This window comes from Notolabrus celidotus, chromosome 14 (genome assembly GCF_009762535.1).
Source record: "Notolabrus celidotus isolate fNotCel1 chromosome 14, fNotCel1.pri, whole genome shotgun sequence".
In the NCBI taxonomy this organism is placed as follows: domain Eukaryota; kingdom Metazoa; phylum Chordata; class Actinopteri; order Labriformes; family Labridae; genus Notolabrus; species Notolabrus celidotus.
The window spans coordinates 6,581,339-6,598,020 of NC_048285.1; the positions used below are offsets into that span (position 1 = coordinate 6,581,339).

At 40.6% G+C, this 16,682-nt stretch overlaps 1 protein-coding gene across 1 annotated transcript in view; it reads right to left on the minus strand.

Moving 5' to 3' along the window:
- The window catches only part of LOC117825434 (SPRY domain-containing SOCS box protein 4-like), a 63,062-nt gene extending 57,576 nt beyond the window's left edge, over positions 1–5,486 (minus strand). The window contains exon 1 of the mRNA XM_034701284.1: positions 5,183–5,486. The gene's annotated coding sequence lies outside the window, so the exon portion shown is untranslated. The remainder of the gene's footprint in view (positions 1–5,182) is intronic.
- Positions 5,487–16,682: the final 11,196 nt, after the last annotated feature.

Sequence of the window (16,682 nt, forward strand, 5' to 3'; positions counted from 1 at the left end):
TAACTTATTATTTCCAGGTCTCAGTAGGAGCCACTGGCCCTGAGGTATTCTGACAACATCATATGTGGCCCTCTTTGAAAAAAGTTTGGACACCCCTGCTGTATACAATCACTAGCTGAGAATCCAACAAAAACTATGAGCAATCGCCAAATAGATACCAGTGACCATTCCAAATTTTTAACAGTTTTAATCACCAGGTATGCTTTTAGCTCCCAGAAAAAGCCTTCCACACGATGCAGGTTTAGTTCCAGACTCAGTTTATTAATTTAGAAACCTGCCCTGTAACTGCTCCTTCATTGCTTAGTGTACAATAACACAGACCAAAATGTAGATTTTAGTCTGAAAATATTCTTCACAACTGATGCCTGAATCATGACATTTCAGGGGGCAGCTCTACGTGTTATAGTCAACTGGATGTGTATGGTTTAATTGTCTGGATATGAATCATTGTAGCTGCCTGCACTGTAATTCATATCTGAAAAGACACAGAGTGCCAAAACAAACAAAATCATTTTGAAAAAAGGAGGAAATATGCTGATGTGATGAGATTAAATACTGCTCATGTTGGATTTAGTGATGGTAATCGAGTTTTTACCACAAACTTGTCAAACAAGTGTTTGTGAATAATGAATCTCCAGAGCACATCGATACAAGGAAGTAGAGCTCAATGTGGGGTCATTTTCATGATCAGTGTCAGTGCCCTGTTTACATCAGCAGCAGGAGAGTGAAGGGGACAATAAGCTGTTGTTACCTGGGTGTCACAGAGAGCAAGTCATTAGAGCTGATTTGTGACTTGACACTGGAGGAGCCTCCGAGCAGCACAGCACAGCACTCATCCCTTATCTCACGTCTCCATATATTCACCAAATCTCCTGACAGTGTTGTGAGCTTCTGGTTTCCACATACCACCACCAGTACATGTTTCCCTGTCAGGGAACTGCAGCAAACTCTTGGAAGGAGATGTTTATTATTATGATGTCTCATACAATGTGGAAATTTCATCCAAAACTATAAGTCATTATTGTGGCTGCCATCAACAATTTAGAGTTCCTAAAGGGTTAAAAACTTTGTGAAAGAATATTCTTCTCAGAGTTTACTATTGTTATTATTGCAGGCTTAAATGCTGATCATATATTGTGTCTTAGCTGTAGTGCCGCCACCCACCACTATTTGGGGCAATAGTCATAATGCTATAATGCTAGACTACCCAGATGTAAACAAGCACAGATGACAGATGGCATCTCATCGTGTGCCGTGGTTTGGAAGGGTTATCTTGAAAGCTGAGGTTAAGCTATTTGTAGCCTGTGTCTGGTTAACGACTGTACAACCTCTCGACTAGGGATGGGCAATGATTTTTTGAATTTTCGTTGACTTTTTAAAAATCGAAGAGTTACTTGGAATATTTTCTCATTTTAAAAATACAATTTTTGCCATGCCAATGATGGCTTGAAATGCCCATCCCTACTCAGAATCAGAATCAGAATCAGAATCAGAATCAGCTTTATTCGCCAAGTATGCTTGAACACACAAGGAATTTGACTTTGGTAAACTGTGCTCTCTTTGTACAAGGCATAAGAATAGGAATAACTCTCGACCAGAGCAATGTGTAACTGGTAAAAGGTATGTGGATGTTGACCTGCAAGGAGGACTGGAGGCTGAGGGTGCTAGCTCTGTTAATGTTAGTTGGAATTTTCATTGAAATAACTATTCCCCTCTAAACATCCCGTATTTTTTCAATTATCTTTGATGAGTAAGAGCTGCAGACTACATCACAGGCTGACTCAAATGCTGGAATTTTGAAGCCAATACTATCATGAGTTATCTGACAGTTTTAACTTTTCTATTATGTTAAATCTGCCAGCACTGTTTTTCTATAACTTTTTATGCATTTTCGGTCATTTTTCTGATAATTCTCTTTGCATGGCAGCACATAATCCGTCAATGTCATCATTTGAAAGGAAATAAATTTGCAGTATCTGGACTGTGATTAGATCCAACCATCACCTCTGAAAGGCCAAAACCTCCAAGCATTCAAAAAGCCAAGGCTGAAGCTAGCGAGCTCAGTGCACAAGAATGGCAGAAAAAATGTAATTTGATGAGTCAATGTTTGACCCTGAAACTTTCCTAAGGACTCGTCCTGCACTAATGAATCAATACATGTGTTTGGGAGGAGATGTTCTGACTGCATGACTTGCTGAATATCTTCACAGTCTAAATTAACACTTCTTAAGTATTAGACTATCATCGTATAAGTATCACGACCCACCACTGATCAAGACGTGATATGAAATCCTTCTTTTCTGTCCACTCACACTGGAACTGATCTGCAAAAAGCCAACATATGCTATTATTTGGGTTAGTGCTGTCACAATGTGCGGCCTGGATTCTGAAAAAGAATAGCTCATAACACCATGACATGAAGATTAAGTATGTCCGGCCTCAGTCGGTGGGTCCAAAGTATTAATATGCACAGATAAGAGCCCAACTGATACATTGGACTGGTCAATATTTGCTTCCTACAGGTATAACATATGGGCTCAGAGGAGCTGGATAAATGCAGAGGACATGCATCTCCACTACCTTCACACCAGAAAACTTTGTTTTATCAACTTCATGACTGTGTTTGAGATCAAAATGAATATATCATCCATGTAACTATTGGCTGTTATAGCAGTCATATACTGATAGAGGTATCAGTCACACAAATCCAGTATCTGTGAGGCTTTGGTATAGACGGGTCATGAGGGCCATACTCCCCAGACATGGCCTCTTTACATTGCAGCAGAACAAAGTGACATTTGTTCCCACGATCTCAGCCAAAGCTATAAGCGATGATTGCAGTAATCAGTATAGCCCGGTGATGTCAATCGGAAGCAGGTCATTCCTGTTTTGGTTCATCTATTCAGCTAGCAGATACATTTAGATTGTAGAGGTAGTTATATCATTATGAATGACTTAGCAAATTTAGAATAACACATGGGACCAGCATCAAACAGACCATCATGAACATGTGTTCAAAGTCATTCTACAGCAAACCTGCATGGAAATTAAACAGAGGATGTACTCTCAGTGACAATGTGAATTTAATGAGTTATATCTGTATGGCTATCTCCAATCTATAGCTGCTCCTTAAATTTCAACAACATCAATTGTTAGAGGAGAAGATGCAAAGGTTGACTGTGTTTTCACAGACAAATCTTTGTACTTTTACTCCAGCACTCATAAGGTGTGCAAAGGTCTTCTCTGAAAACAAAAATAGCACGTGGTTTAAACTTGGACACTAAATATGGCGTTATACATAAAAAACTGTGTATTGTAGATGCAAGCCGGACAGCTTGTTTTGTTAATATTGTTTTAAAAGGGAGACATCCTTATGCTCCGAAACAAAGTGACCTTATACGTGTAAAAATTCTGTCAGGGTTTCTATGGTGCTCTCTTTGTTGGGGCTTTATGCTTTAGGAGGCTGAGCTGCAACCAACAATCCTCAATGATGCAGTTAAAAATGACAAAGACTTGACTGCAAACACTGGGAGATAAGCTTTACAACTGCCTGCATGAACAGGCTCCAACATGGGATCACAGTGAGGTGCTGTGTAGCCACAGTAGCACATTTTAGTGCCATCCTGATTTCTGCACTCACTGATGAGTGATTGGTTTGAAATCAACTTCAATCTGCACAAATCAAGGTCAGTTAAAGCACTGATCCATGCAGCCTGCTTTGCAAGGAGAATCAAAGAGTGAGTAAGTAGCACTCTGAATAAATTAAACATGATAGAGAACCCCACTGTTGACCTTAACATACTGAAGGCTTGGGCACATTTCTGCCACCCATCCACCCAAGCTGATACAGAGAGGTCAACTCATGTCACGGCTGTCACGGGGTCAAATCCCAGATGGTGAAAAATAGAGTGCAGGGGTCAATAGCTCTTGTATGACCTGCCTTTCAACAGGGTAGGAAGGCCAATTAAGATTCAACTCATCTGTCAGAGCAGCCGAGATGGCGAGGAAATGCTGACATGTAAAAAGAATTTGGTCATTGTTGATTGCATGAACCACAACTGACAAGAAAAACCAAAAACCACAACAGTAAGCCTCAGGACCACATCAGCCATCAATGTTCTCCATCTCACCATCTGTTGTGGTCCTCCCACACAGATCTCTCATAACACTTGATCTGGACAGTAGCCTGCCAATACCCAGGAGGGGAAAGCAGATGGTGCCTTCACGGGCAAAACATTTAGCCTTTGAATGGCATGCAAACTGCTAATCAAACGGGCTCCGAATGAAGTCAAATGCTCCGCTTTCTAATGCTTTAAAAGCATCAGGCTGTCTTGTTTGCTCACCTGGAATCATGTCAGGTTTTGATTAGTCAATACAAGAGTGAAGAAATGGAACTTTAAGCTCCTGTTTAGTTTGAAATTACGCAAAATACAAACAACTAAAAATGCTGCCATGGGAACAGTGCAAGAGTCATCTTTCCACTTCCATCAAAGACAAATCCATTGGGTTTGTGTTCTTTCATTGGGCATGAATGAGTCATAAATAGAGGTGTTCCTTCGAGGCATCTCAGTGGTTTACAACAGCAGGCGTGAAAAGAAGAATATTCTAGGAGTTAGGGATTGACAATACATCTTTTGACCTAATACAGAAAGTATGGCTGCTCTATGTAACATAAATGCCTTCGTAATATTCTAATTTAGTATAGTAAAGTATAGAGTTGTTGAGGCTATAAATAAACTATTTATAAATGAAAATTGACTCATGCCTTCAGCTGCAGCACCAGTCTGGGCTGTTTGGTGCGTGACTTAACAACTGAAGGACTTACATTGTTTCAATTAAGAAAACAAAGACTTGCTTCCACGCCGAAATGCTACACTGAATCAAAATAGTGAGGACAAATAGTTCAACAAACTTCCTCTAGTTGTCTTTGTTGTAAAGACGCACCGAACCGCAAAACAACAACATATTGTATAGAGTTTGGTGAGCGTCGTGCTGTCCTGCAGGGTGCGGAGGGAGTCTATCCGTGCTGTTGTGTTACCTCAGAAAACACAAGGGGAAAGTTTGAGACATGAGTTTTCCTTCCTCTAACAAACAAAGCGACACCACCACGCAGCTTTGGTGCTCTTATCAACCTTCGGGCAACATTTCCAAGTGGTGCGTAAAAGCAGAAAAACAAACTTACCGTATGTTTCTCTCCAACGCGCGCACTCAAAGCGAAAAGGTTTCGCTTAAGACGACCCAACACGACGCCAAGTTCCCTCTTTCCTCAGCAAAAGCAACCACACCGACTAAAGACACAGTGTGAGATCTAACAGTTCTGAGTCAGTGTTTGAAGAAACGAGAAAACCAGCATCTACGGAGTCGGTATTTGTCCGTGTGAACGAGGTGAAGGCAGCGTTCTTTGTTCCTCCTGCCTCCAGCCTGTTCCGTGGATATTATCACCGTTCATGTGTCCCTGACTGCTGCTGATTGGCTGGAGGTTCGGGATCAAGAAAAGGTGACTGGTGTCAAGTTACCTACAATAAGAGGACGTTATCCGACCACGACGTGCACGAGGAGACCATTTATGAAAATGTTACCTTCATAATCCAGATGTTGAATCTCATATGCGGGTATGACGTCACTTTGCATATTCTAAGACGACATTATACAGTTTCATTTATCCCTTTTTCTCTTCCTGAAAGTGACATTTACCTACACCCGGTTTATGACATGCTTTTATTTTGTATACATCAATATTTGATTTCCTGTTAAATTCGACTTTTTACGCAGACTTGACGCTGGGTGGAGGACACTTCATGCCTCAAATAGTTTTATTCTGAGTAAAATCACGAGATGCCTGTCGCTTTTGTAGTTTACTTACTTGGACTTGGACTCCAGGCTTAAAAAGTTTAAAATTTGATAACAGGTGCATTTATTACCATATCAAAATATGCTGTTTTCATTCTGTATTAAAGTATACTTAGTTGTAGGCTGCAGGATATCAAGGGAATCTGTGTAATAACTATTATGGAATCATTACATATAGCCTTGTTTGACCTTCCTTTGTAATTTATTAATGTGCATACAATATGTACATCTCCCCCTTTTAATTCTATTCATGCTTAGTGCCAGAGTAAACTATAGTTATAGGCAGAAGCTGGATATATGGATTTAATCCTAGTAATACATCAGTTTATTTATATTTAATGTCCAGGTAACATTAAAGGGATAGTTTGTTATTCTGAAGTGGGATTGTATGTAGTTCTAGTCAATTGTAAGTGTACCCCCTGGGGGATCCTACTCAACTTTAGGCTTTCACTGATATTTTATTGCATAATGGCGCAACCAAGCGGCAACCTTCGGTCTAAAAATATGAATCTAATGCAGAAGTGCTACAAACTGCAGTTCAGCAAGGATCCACTTGAGGCTGGCTCCGGAAGTACAAAAAACACATATACACAAATTCAAAAAAGACAATATTTACAGCAGAAATAAACATGTTTACAGCCTGGTACAAAAAAGAAGAGTAGTCTGGATAGCTAATTTCTCTATCGGCACACACTGTACAGAGGGGGAAATTTTTTCATAACGCGTCAATTTCGAAGATATTTAGATTAAGGCACAGCTGACTTGATTGATAGGCTCAAAGCCCGCCTCTTTACATCACAATCGCTCGACAGCAGCAATATGGCTGCCCCATATGATTGGCCTCAAAACAGCGCTTCAGATACAGATGGGTGACGTCACGGACACTACTTCCATTATTTATACAGTCTATGGGCACAACGCATGGTCCGAACAATGTGTTTACCTGTTTTACTTACAACTATGGATGTACATTTTAAGTATTTTTCGTGATCGATTTTTGGAAATGTTAACGATCAATTATCGATTAATTGATAAAAAAAAAAAAACAGTATTATTCTTACGTCAAAAACAAGGTGAAATACGTTGTTTTCCCTCTAAATTGTATTTTCTACAGCAACAAAAATGCATATAACTGACGGGATTAAATACAGGTACATGTTTGACACGCAGAATATCAACGATCAGGCTCATTAAAATATACTACGCGGATATAATCTTATAAAGTGAAGCCTGAGACTACTAACAGAAAATTACTTCAGACTCACAGTGTCCAGTTTTCTGTCTACTTGTTCTTATTGAGAAAAATAAACATGTGTATTCGGTCAGGTGTCAGCCGGGAGCGCAACCGGGTCATCATCAGTCCAGCGGCAGAAAAGCTCAGACGGCTCTGATGTTGCTGGTCTGCAAACATAGTGTACCTGAATTTCCCACCAGTCTGTTGCCTTCGTATCCAAAGGTTGAAATGTCCTGTTTAAAGTTGTCAACCTTTGTGTCCGTGTTGTTGTTGGCAGCAGTTGTGTATTGATCCTCTTTAAAAAGCGTGCGTGGAGACCTGACGCACAGCCGCAGCCGCCAGCTGAGCGTCTCCACTGTTCGCAACACCTTTAACAGCTGATTCACATCGAAACATGCTTTAAACTTAAAACACCTCCCTGATAGATGAACCAAATATGAGACCATATGATGTTTGTTCCACGTGACGGAAAATTGATAACAAAAATGCGTGCTTCGAGTAATTTCTTAACAATCAATTAATCGATAATCGATTAACTGTGGTCATCCCTACTTACAACAAATCTCTAATTTTAAAATGTTAGCCAGAATTGGTTGGGCTATATGTGAATGTTTTTGTGTGAATCAAGCAAACTTAATATGACATAGTAAGTTGTGAGCTTCAGGGCAGCTGTGAGCTGTAATTTCTTAACCCGTGGAAAAAGCAACGCTAGCTGTTTATCTGTTTCCAGTCTTTGTGCTAAGCTAAGCTAAGCTAAGCTAATACCCTCCTGGCTCCAGCTGAAGTTGAGAAACTTTTAAGTAGTTCTGAAAGTATTCCTTCAAATGTATCTATCCAACAAGCTGTCGCCACAGACAGTGAAATGCCTGTTACTCATAAATTCATGGAGTTAATCTCGGTGAAACAGAGTCAGTTTCGACTGAGCATGACTCAGGGCTTGCATGATGTGTGTGTGTGAGTGTGTGTGCATGCCCACCATGGATTTGATGTTGTGTAAGAGCAAGCTTTGTGCATATCAAGGCTGTTTTTTTGTGAATGAGGCTGTGAGTGTGCAAGTTAGGATGCATGTGTCTGCCTGTTCCCTTGCTCTTCAGTGCAGACTTCAGAGAAAGCTGCCTGGGCTTTTCTCAGCAGCTCCTCCATCAGACACTTGGTATCAGATGTTTCTTTCTCTGCCTTTCATTACGTCGTCTGCCTCACTTCCCGCTGCATGTACCCTACTATTTCTCCTTCCATTTCCCCCTGGCTGTCTGTCCCAACCAATCCTCACGTGGCACTTCTTCATCCTGTGGGCCTCTATCTCCCCTTGAACTGTTGTGAAGCCGGTCATAATTGGATGGTGCACTGACAGTCAAACAATGTCACTGAATCACCATGAGGATTCCAGCTTGTTAGAAAATAGAGGGGAGTACTTTGTCTCGACTTGGCTGAACTTCCTTTCACTTTCCCTCCCATATGTACATGATTTGTGTATGTGTGTGTGTGCCACAGAGAGATGTCCCTGAATTCACCCCTGAGGCAGTGTGCTTCTCATAGCCGAGCACAGTGGGTGGGGAGTTCAAACAAAACCAAAGTTAAGTGCGCTCTTTGTTGGTGCATTTTGAATTTGATTTTTGGTTCTGAAGTTAAATGACTCATTTATGAAAGTTCGTACCTTTGGAGTACTTCAAATCAATTTGCGCATTTGTAGGCTCGTACGGAATCAACTTTTTGTTTGTGGGTACAACTTTCAATCGCTTTGTGTAAACCAAAACATGTCTACAACTTCTGGACAGACTAAAATGAAACTCTGTGCAGAATTTTTTTTTTTACCAGAGGATGAATACCACAGGCTTTAATGATTTGATGATCAAAGATTGATTACTTTTAAACAGTTGAATTAAAGTTTAAAAAGTTGAGGTCACAGCTGAGGGAGGGGGCCATGCTCACATTTTTCCAAGCAAAGTTGGGTTCTTGCAAGTTCAAAGTCATCTGGAGGTGGTTTTCTTTAAAGGCACTGTGAGGAGTTTTCATGTTGTGTTGATTCTGGTGATTCCTCTGGGAGTGTAAAGAAGACTGCATTTCCCATGAGCACCATTACCTGCTGCAAGATAAGGTTCTTGCCAAAGTATGCATCAACTGTCTTCTGATATTCTTTTTGATACACCTTTATTTATTCAAGATTAGGGGTTCCCAAACTTTTCCTCCCATGACCCCAAAATTATGGGTGCGAAAGACTTGCGAAAAATTGAATTTCCCCCCGGCCCTCAAAGTGATTTAATGTGGCTTCATTTAGCTGGTCTGCAGAAAATTAGCCTACCTACAGTATATGAGCATATGGCTGTGTTTCCTGTACCGTTATGAAATAACCTACTGCTACTGATGCTTTTGATAATTAACTGTTCACTAACCCTAAACTTGGGAGTCATCTGGAAAAAAGAAAGGCAGAAAATTCATTACATTTTCTATTTTCAAGGTTTTATTTCAAGTTAGCTTCTGTTTTTGTCAATATTTCTTACTATGATGGGTACAATGCACTATTTTCAGATTACTTTTGTCATTCAACTTTTTTTATTGCATTTTTTCAGTATTTAGTTGTTCACCACAAGTTAACAAATTATATATAAACAATACAAAACCAACAAAGAGAAGAGAAAATAAATAAATACAAAAAAATAATAATAATAATTATAAAGAAATATTAATAATAAACAGTAAAAACAAAAAGGAAGATAAACATAAGAAAACAAGGTAATAAACAAAAATAAATAGTAATAAATTATTTTAGATAACTTAAAAAAAACATTCTGAAAGACATCTCACGACCCCCCATTAGTGTCTCGCGACCCCCCAGGGGGTCCCGACCCACACTTTGGGAACCCCTGTTCAAGATGACTTTTAGCATGATGCAGAGTCATGAGGTCATGTATTGATTTGTAGCTACGTCAAATTGATAACTGTAACACAACAATGACAAAACTTTGTAAAGTGAGATTCATTACAGTTAGTAAGCTCACAAAAAGTGGTCAGATGTTTTGGTTTAATGATCCCAGCCCCAATGTGTGCTCCAATGTCCCAATAGATTTAGCTTTTGATGCACATTTAGCCAAGAGAAGCTCTTTTAGCTTGCAAAGCCCTGGTTGTAGAGTTTCTCCATCCAAAACAAAACTTCAACTATGTACACCTGTCTGCCAATCCTGCTCCTGTATCAGCCATGAGGACAAACCATTGCGTAACAAGAAAATTATCTGAAGAAATAGTTTCAAGGTCTTGATCACCAAAGTGGGAAAAACAAGGAAGAAAGAGGAAGAAGAAAGAAAATACAACTACATGTTTACCGTAGAGAGGTGTGTAGAAAACTTCAGAAATATCCCTGTGTTGTGAAACCCTCATGTTGAACAAGAGTCAAGAGCTTGAGGGAGAAACAGAAGTCGAGCCAGGGAGGCAGAGTGAAAGCACTTTCTTTATTCATGCATGCAATGTGGTGTCTATGCTTGCCATATGCTTAAATCGTTGTTTCTCACTTTGACAGTGTGGGCTGTGGAAGATATCTGAAGCAAGAAGAGCAGGATTGTTTGCCTGAGCGTGCAGCCTGGCTGCTCACGATTCAGGATGACTATTTCACCCTGGGCGGTATCTGCAGCAGAGAGACAGCCATGTGCTGTGCAGGCTGCTTTGGCTCTGTCTGAAGTTCATGTGTTCATCCGGTCAGTGACCTGGAGGAAACCGTCTCTGGAAACAACTAAGCCTACCTTAACTGGTTTGGGCTACAAAGTGGCAATGCATCAGACAGTATGGACATATACAGGGCCTACAAGTGGAAGCAGATATTTCATACAGAAAACTGAGAGTCACTGAGTTCTCTGGTTACTTTTGTGATTTTTATTGTGGCTCATACAACAATAATGAAAGTTCCCTTTGTAAGGGATACAAAGAAACAAGTATGAGCAAGGTTTGAAGGGGAACTCCGCAGGTTTTACACATACAGTTCTGCAGAATCCTCACCACAAAGAGAACCACTGAGTTGTATATGTTTTCTGCAGCTCTCAGGGGAGCTTTCAAAATTATCACTCTTTAACTTTGAAAAGAAAAAAATGACACACTCTCATGAAAAGTCCATTTCAGTGGTCCAAACTGTGACACTTTCTCAATAATGTACAGGCAGAGGTTTTGTTGTCATGGCTTGTTTTGGAGGGAACACTTAACATACCTGATTTACAAATAAGAGCGCAGCTATGAGCAGAAGAAACTTTAACTGTCTGCCAAGTGATGGGACTAATAGTGGCTCGGGATATCTGATAAATCAATCCCACGAATGAATCAAGTGATGAGTTATCCCTACTTCAGAGCACAGGCCAGGAAGTCCCTCATGACAAGCGCTACCACATTTCAAACTAATGATGACTGTGAATGATGACTGCTGATTAATCCTTGTTTAATGTTTCAGATGGAAGACATGAAGACATAACAGAAACAATGATTTAGATACACTACCTTTCAAAAGTTTGGAAACAGCTTCTCATTCAAGGGTTTGTACTTATTTTAATTATTGTAAACACTGTAGATTAATACCAAAGACATCAAAACTATGAAAGAACATTTATGGAATTATTTAATGAACAAAAAAGTGTTAAACAAAGCAGAATATGTTTTAGATTTTAGATTCTGTAAAGTAGCCCCCCTTTTTCCTTCATGACAGCTTTGCACACTCTTGGTATTCTCTCAGTCTGCTTCATGAAGTGGTCTCCTGGAATGGTTTCTAATTAACAAGAGCCTTGTCAAGAGTTCATTTGTAGAATGACTTGCCTTCTTAATGTGTTTGAGACCATCAGTTGTGTTGTTCAGAGGTAGGGTTAGTACACAATGGATAGCCCTATTTGACTTCTATTGTAATCCAGATTATGGCAAAACCAGATTATTTCATAGTTTTGATGTCTTCAGTATTAATCTACAGTGTTCAAAATAATTACAATAAATATAAACCATTGAATGAGAAGGCGTGACCAAACTTTTGACTGGTAGTGTACTTTCTACTGAAGATGAAAGTGGTAAGGACATTCTGTTGATTTTATTATATCACCAAGAATAACCCTCATTAACACTTTCCTAACTGATATATTCTGAATAAATGATCATAACCACCTTCTATTCCTCATCATTAATTAACACATTTAAAGACAAAAGGACTTGTTACTGATTACTGTATGTGAAACAGCCAACAACTACATGAGAATCCTCCAACTCAGCCAACCTACGTATCCTCCTCTGCGAGAGTACACACACAATGCCTCATTATCATTCAGGCGTGAGCTTTCTTTCTTAAACACACCAACGTATTATTCCCTTCTCAACGTAAAGGACAAGAATATAGTGGTTAGTTGTAGACTATGTGCAGGAAGGAAAACTCCCTCCATTGCCAAGACTAGCAATTCTAATCTCAGGAAGAGACTATCCAAACAACACGCTTCTACTGAGCTAGTTACCAGAGAGCGGTCTCAGCAAATATCAGTGACCCACCGGTGCAGCTCACGTTAGATCAGCAGAGCAAAGAGGTTCTGCTCCATCCAAACATCCAAGAGTTGATTTCCAATCAGATCCAGCCCCACAACCAGGACGGACTAAACAGACGGACTGTGAGGGATGTTGTTGAAGACAAGCTTCACATTTCAAGTGTTGAGCCTGCAGCTTTCAGAGAGCTGGGCAAACTACATGTGAGACAAGGGGCAGGTACGTTAACAAGAGTATTGCTAAATTAATTCATTACTTTTATGATGCAGTAAGTCAGTAGATAGTTTTGATAGAAGTAACTAGTGATGTCCCAACAGGTCAAATGTGACCCGTCCAGTATGTAAGGGTCAAATAAGGACTGAAGCAGGATTTATAATGCTCTTTTTCAGCCGTGTCTTTGAAGAATATAAGAAAAAAACTGATGATGTTGTCAGGGTTTCCTCAAAATGGACTGAAGACTTCACCCTTCTTCATAAAAGCCTGTTATGAACTCAGGGGGGAACTCTGAGGGATGTTCAGAGTTTGCAGGCGGAAAGGTTCATACAAAGCAGGTTGCATCATGAAAAATGTAGCTTCCAGTGTTTTCATATGAATAAGGATTAAAGTGCAAGTATCTCAACCTCTCCCACATCAGTTCTGACCATTTCTGTCTCTGTCTCTCTTAAATTCCCCTGAAATTGTGTTACCAAATGAATGTAATGCCCTTAAGTGCCTCTACTGCAAGCTGCCTCCCTCCACACTGGACCTCAAACATGAGAAATCACTTCAGTGGAAGTGGAAATTGGAAAGCAAGTGCCAAAACAAAAGGCCACAGAGGAAATAGGCCAAAGGAAGAAGATGAAAAGCTTGATATACATGTAAAGACTTAATCTTACACACAGCCCAAATACAGATTAGTGCCCAGATTCTCTTTGTCCCTGGATTAAGGCAGACAACAGAAAAGACCACAACACAGAGCCCATCAGAGGTGCTGGAAATGGAAAACAGCATTTGTCGGCCTTTTCTCTGTGCCCTTGTGTTCCCTTCCTCTTTAGTTCAGAGGTAAACAAGGTGGCAGTCATAAAACTAACAGTCTCCATCAGTTTTTGAGATGTCGTTTCACAGTGTGTCCCCAACGCTCAGTTCGAAAGTGAGGCACAACCAACAGCCTCGGGCTCTTTGTATTATTCCAAGAACAGTGGCGTTGCTGGCAGATTGTGGAGCATGTTTTGGGAAACACACTCCTCCCTTTCAGTCTGACCACAAAGTGAAAACGTGTGGTGTCTGACTCAGGCTGGTCCTCTGGACTTAATGTGATGATGTGATGCTGTTGTTGGGGCCAGAAAACGAGCTGTGAATTAGGTAAGTGCGTTTTTCAGCAGGGCTGTGCTATCATTTAACGGTCATCTTTTATTCATTCAGTCAGTTTACGTTCTGCTTTAGCAGGCAGTATTACATGAAGCTGTCAGCCTCGCTTCATGTCATGACTGTGTCTGAGATGCGGTGAAACAATCAATGTGGGGCTGTTTTTCCACCTCCTTGAATTTTCTGTAGTGGAAGGAGCAGCAGGCTGAAAGTATCTGCTACACTGAGCTGATGGTGTGCTGGGCAGATGCTAAGCAGGTCAACACTACCACCTGCTGGATAAACACGGACTTGCATCCAGCTGATGTGCATCAATGAAAAGTTTTCCCATCATTTAAACAGAAGTCCCACAGTTTCAGAAACATGAAGTGCTATCAGTGTAACAATCCATCAAAACTATTAAATACAAACTAAAAACTGAACATCCCTCTGACCAGGGGTGTGCCCAGACCTTTTTGTCGGGGGGTGGCCCAACAAGGTTGCTAACTAGTGAGGGGTGGCCTGTTGTACTGTATGTGTGCACAGTGGTGACATTTCTTGTTAATCCTTTAATGACTCAAGAAGAAGATATGTGTCCAAACTTACAATTTAGTCTGGACACAAGAATGTCCTGCATTTAAATGTAAAGAAGCTGCCTTTTGCATCAAAGTCCAATGAGTTCTATATGTTGTTTTTTATTCACCTGTTACTTCTGTGCACATTCTTAATGTATCTCTGGTTTGTAATATATTGTAATTTACTTATTAGTTCTGTACATACTTTTCATAAGAAATGCTAATTACTCTTTTAATTGCTAACATTTTTTAATTATTATTCTATATGCTCATATTTACTCTATACTGTTTTGCACTGTCCTTTTGCTGCTGTAACACTTTAAATTTCCCTGTTGTGGGACGAATAAAGGAATATCGTATCTTATCTATTTTATCTTATCTCTTAACTTAAACACAATTCGCCCCTGACAGGCCAATAGCCAATCATGGCTGAGGATTTTTAGGTGGCACCAGGTGAAGCCAATCAGATTTCAATGGGGGGCCACCTCTGGCCATTTTTCTGGAGGCACCCTTGCCAAATGGCACTCATCTTTGCATCCTAGAAAACAAGCTGGTTGGTCTTCACTGGCACAGAGATGTCATAAACACGTTGATCTATTTATCAATAAGAGCCTTAGCCCCCCTTAGAACATACATGTAGACCTGGACCGTAGACCTTTCAAAATGATCTACAGTCTGGCCAAAATTTTGAGAATGACACAAATATTACATTTTCCAAAGTCTGCTGCTTCAGGGTTTTAGGTGTTTTTGTCAATGTTTCTATGGTATAATGAAATACAATTGAAGCATTTCATAAGTATCAAAAGCTTTTATTGAGAATTACACAGAAGTTCATGCAATAAGTCAATAGTTGCAGTGTTGACCCTTCTTTTTCAAGACCTCTGCAATTCTCCCGGGCATGCTGTCAATCAACTTCTGGACAAATCCTGACTGATGGCAGTCCATTCTTGCATAATCAATGCTTGGAGTTTGTCAGAATTTGTGGGTTTTTGGATTGTCACCCGCCTCTTGAGGATTGACCACAAGTTCTCAATGGGATTAAGATCTGGGGAGTTCCTGGCCAAGGGCCCAAAATCTAAGGTTTTGTTCCCCGAGCCATTTTGTATGACTTTGCTTTATGGCAAGGTCCTCCATCATGCTGGAAAAGGCATTCTTCATCACAAACTGCCCTTGGATGGTTGGGAGAAGTTGCTCTCGGAGGACGTTCTGGTACCATTCTTTATTCATGGCTGTGTTTTAGGCAAGATTGTGAGAGAGCCCACTCCCTTGACCGAAAAGCAACCCCACACATGATGGTCTCAGGATGCTTCACTGTTTGCAAGAGACAGGACTGTGGTAGCGCTCACCTCGTCTCCTCGAACAACCTTCCTCCAGATGCCCAAACAATCGGAAAGGGGATTCATCAGAGAAAATGACTTTAACCCCAGTCCTCAGCAGTCCAGTCCCTGTACCTTCTGCGATATCAGTCTGTCCCTGATGTTTTTACTGGAGAGAAGTGGCTTCTTTGCTGCCCTCCTTGACACCAGGCCTTCCTCCAAAAGTTTCACCTCACTGTGCGTGCATAGGCACTCACACCTGCCTGCTGCCATTCCTGAGCAAGCTCTGCACTGGTGGTGGCCCGATCCCGCAGCTGTAACAACCTTCAGGAGACGGTCCTGGCGCTTGCTGGACTTTCTTGGGCGCCCTGGAGCCGTCTTTGGCAACAATTGAACCTCTCTCCTTGAAGTTCTTGATAATTCGATAGACGGTTGACTGAGTGCAATCTACTCGCTGCTATAAACTTCCCTGTTAGGCCCTTTTTGTGCAATGCAATGATGGCTGCATGTGTTTCCTTGCAGGTAACCATGGCTAACAGATGAGGAACAAGGGGTGTCATGCACCATCTTCCTTTTAAAGTGTCCAGTCACTCAATCATGACAGATTGATCGCCAGCCATGTCCTCATCAAAACCCACACCTGTGTTTATGTGTGTGACACCTGTGTGTCATTGAAATTATGTTAGCTGGTCCTTTTGTGGCAGGGCTGAAAATGCAGTGGAAAATGTGTTTTTTGGTGATAAAGTTCATTTTCAAGGCAAAGAGGGACTTTGCAAATTAATTGGCAGTTGAGCTGATCACTCCTCATAACATTCTGGAGTATGCAAATTGCCATTATAAGAAACTGAAAAACAGCAGACTTTGTGAAATGTAATATGTTGTGTCATTCTCAAAACT